Source organism: Canis lupus, chromosome 8 (assembly GCF_003254725.2).
Source record: "Canis lupus dingo isolate Sandy chromosome 8, ASM325472v2, whole genome shotgun sequence".
NCBI classification, from domain to species: Eukaryota; Metazoa; Chordata; class Mammalia; order Carnivora; family Canidae; genus Canis; species Canis lupus.
In genome coordinates, this window is record NC_064250.1 from 58,593,002 (window position 1) to 58,597,210 (window position 4,209).

The following is a 4,209-nucleotide window of genomic DNA, read 5'->3' on the forward strand; positions in this document are numbered from 1 at the left end:
TTAAAAGGAACACAAATAAACACAGTCCCAAGTTTCCTGCCTCTGAATCTATACAGCAAATCATTTCATTGCTCTTTTCAAGGACTTTTATGAAAATAGATTATCAAAGGGTTCCAAATGAAATTTTTTTAGGTTACTTTTTTATTTTGAATTTAAGAAGTCACAGGAGGAAGAGACAGAGAGAACACATTTGGAAGGATGGTTTAGGGGAATTATAACTTACAATATTTAGTTGCATGTTATTTTATTGGGATCATGGAAAAATATAAAAGATACACTACAGCTGATTTTTCTATGTAACATTCTTAAAAATTAATAGCACCTCTATTAGTTAAAAAGACTGTCCTATTATTTGTAATAAAAAATAGTCACCTTATTAAGAATAAAACATGATTCTTATTATGAATAGTATTTTATTTTTCTATTACATGAGCAAAAGATCACTGGCTGGAATAATAATCATTCAAGAAAATGCAGGGGTGTATAACAGCACTTCTAATTCGGGAACACATTTTCTGAAATGATATGAAACAAGATCTGCACCACTCATTCTGGTTATACCTGGCTAGCGGATGCAGACCTATGTCCTTGATTTCTCCATATATAGAAGGAAGGAAGAATCCCGTGAAGGAGAAAGATCTAAACACCCAGAGATATGATCCATTCTGTAGACATCTAGTAGGTTAAACCCCCACATCGTGGTCTGTAAGAGTTGCTATGTTGGCGGCCAGCTCTGTCCCACAATATACAAGGCTGGTAGGATCAAGACATGCAGGCCTCTGATTCCAGAACAGTTTGTACTAAATGCTGATGAAAGGTCAGACAACTGCAATGCAGAGATGCTCAGAGCAGTTTCAGAGAAGGTATATCTTTGTCTTAATTGCCCACTCTTAGAATGGGATATGGTCCTAAGGTCACTTAATACTACTAAGGATTTCTCCCAGGATCTGGGTTTGCATCTGCAAGAGAATTTACATGCCTTCTAGTCTTCTCTAATTCTTTTACTTTCCTGGAGATGGAAGAAGGACCCCGACACTTCCCCTGCAAGGACAAATCCCCTTAAGAAGAGAGAATCTGGGTGCTACTTAGGACCCTGACCCCTAACCCAGGCTGCATTTAAAGTAGATGAAATTTTTAAAGACTTCCAACATTCATGTCCCAGTCCTGGATCAACAGGATCATCTACAGAAGGAGCTCTCAAGCTTTTAAAGCTTCTCAAATGATTTCAACGTGCACCAATTTTGGAGGCTACAACTAGATGATCTGGTTAAAAATAAAAATAACTATAGTTAAAAAATAAAAATAAATTCAAAATAAATTTGCAACAGAATTAGGATGAGTCCTTTCTAATCAAGGGCTCTTTGTATAGTGGAAGGAATTGTTGCAAATAAATTTTAAAGCGGATACGCACATTGAAGGACTATTTAGTAAATTGCAACTGAAGAAGACATGAGTGTATGTTTCAGTAAGGTAGGGCAATAGAAGTCAAATTGAAAGCCCCAGGGGGAGGAAATCACCAGGGTCAGTGAAAGTTTGTAGCCGGGGAGATTATGTCACATATTTACATTATTATTTAATTGTATGTTAAACAGGATTTGTAAAATGAACTACAAATCCAAATACCCCCACAGAGGCAGAGTGCTAAAAACTTTCATCTCAGGTTGACGTGGATTAGAGATTTGAAAGCCCACTTCTCCTTTTACCATGTCAAATTATAAAAGGGAAAATAAAATGCTGATTCTAGTCTCTAATGAAAGGTAACTGTACAGTTATTGGAAACATACTTCCAAGGCAAAAGCGGATCTTATTACAGCACAGAGCGAGGCCTGCATCTTCCTACCTTAAGGTTTTGATGGTGAGATTGCTGTTTACTTTCATCTGGTTTTCATTTGAAAAATCCCATCTGTGTTAAGCCTGAAAGAATTGTAAAAATACTAAAGTTACAAGCATTTAAGTAAGGTGAACAGAATTTCCTGGGTTTACTTTGCTAAAATGATGTTTAAAGAAGATTTTGGTGATGTAGGCTGTGAGACTGCTATAATATACCTGCTCCAACTAATTATGTGTCTGAGATGAGAGGCAAAGCAGAGCTTCTCCCCCAGAGGGGAGGGGAAATATGCTGGCAACCTCACACACTTATACCAAGTATGGACATTTTCAAAAGTGAATGTATTACACTTAAACTCATTATGCAAAACTTTGGATAATAGCATATTTATCTGCCATTTTATATTATAATCTAAACACTTGTGGCTACACACATAAAAGCTGAAAATAATGGAGTAGAGGAAAGAACGTTTCTATATTTCAAAAGAACTAAGAATCAAATCAAATCAAATCAGCCAGAATGCTCTCCTTTTATACATTACTCATAAAGGATCAGGTTTGCTATGAGGAAACAATGTGTAGCCTAGTTACTCTGGCATCAGCAAATGAAGTTTGTCTCGGGGAAAATAGGAGATAGGAGAGAAGTGGAAATGTCAATAAGCTAAATGTGAATGTTTTAAAAGATGTCTGGGCACTAGACGTTATAGAATGAAAAGAGAGTGTTTGGGTCAACAAGGTGTCCTGGGCAAGTAGGACACGTATTATCGCTCCACTCCCACCCCAGATGTACCATTTATATCCGTGGAAATAATTCAGGCCAGATATTTGGAAAGATGACTTAGATGTTTCAAAGGTGCTCATTCCAGAGTTCAAAGAAGGCACTAAGCAACCATCTGGCCTTTGCCCCACTTTGGAAGATCATTCACTGACTGCTTCGATGAAGTTTAGACCAGCCCCTGGTCCCAGAAATATAGTATCTATAGGTGATTTAGATCCAGCGATTCGAATCCTTTGCATGCTCTGCACCTATATGATTGGTTGCCCCCAGATACCTTTGTGTAAGTCCAATTCAAACTTCTGAAAGAGACAAAACTTGATCTCTAATTCTTGCCTGGTTGTAAAGTGTAGAATTTACAAAAGTTCCTCACCTCAAGGACGCATGAAGGAAAATGGGTGCTTCATTGCCTCTGTGAAGGATTGTCCTGGAAATGTAAACACACAACCACATACACACACACACACACACACACACACACACACACACACACACACGGCTTCAGGAAAGGAGTAGATGGAACCAAATAAGGAAGGAGCATCTGCTAGCTGGGGGTCTGTCCATCAAGATGAGCATGAATATATATATTCATGAGTATATTTGTGAGTATATACCATTCAGAAGTGAGGTGATCATTGAAATTTCCCTTCTGTGGCTGTTTCCTCTTATTGGTCACAAGTCAGTTGTGTCACAGCCTCCAGGTAAAGTTTCCTGAATCCTCATTCTGGTAGATTCTATATGCATATTGTCTATTACTTGTTCATAAGGATAGTTGCATTTAAAATAAAACTTGTAGCTTTGCGCAGTAGCAGTATCCTTGCCAATGAGGTTTATCTGAGGCAAGATTATTGCTAATTAAAATAAAACTTGTGACACTTTCTGCTTACTTAATGGTCAGTTTCTCTTCAGTATTGTAGGATCCTAGAGGGTAGACACAGTATCTTACTCAATTCTCTGCAGGTAGGCAAAAATAAATATTTTAAGGATAAATCAGGATTTGAATGAATATTTAAATCACTTAAATTAGGCGAACATATAATTGATTATACCTATTTGCAAGAGCTTTGAGATCCACAAATATCCAGCATCATGTTTAGGATTCTCATTCTGTCCATTGTCTTATACAAATTATTTGAGCTTCAATAATTTTTAAAAAGTAGATTATTTTTAGACAATGAAGAAGCCATAATGACACCTCTTAATCACTCAAAGTGTGTAGTTTGCATTAAGATTCATTCTTGGTGTTGTACACTTTACAGGCTTTGAAAATCATACAATGACATGGGCCCATCATTATAGTATCATACAGAGTAGTTTCATTGCCCTAAAAACTCTCCATTCTCCCTCTATTTATCCCTTCCTTCCCCATAACTCTTGGCAACCATTTATCTCCTTACTCTCTCCATATTTTTGCTTTTTCCAGAATGTCATATGCTTGCAATTATACAATATATAGCCTTTGCAGATTGACGTCTTTCACTTAGTAATATGCATTTATGGTTTCCTCCATGTCTTTTCGTGGTTTGCTAGCTCATTTTTTTCAGTGCTGATTAATAATAATAATAATAATAATAATAATAATGATAATAATAATGCATTGTCTGGAG

General features: G+C 36.7%; 1 pseudogene; it reads left to right on the forward strand.

Moving 5' to 3' along the window:
- The first annotated feature begins 3,396 nt into the window (after positions 1–3,396).
- On the forward strand, positions 3,397–3,601 carry LOC112658229 (U4 spliceosomal RNA; annotated as a pseudogene).
- Positions 3,602–4,209: the final 608 nt, after the last annotated feature.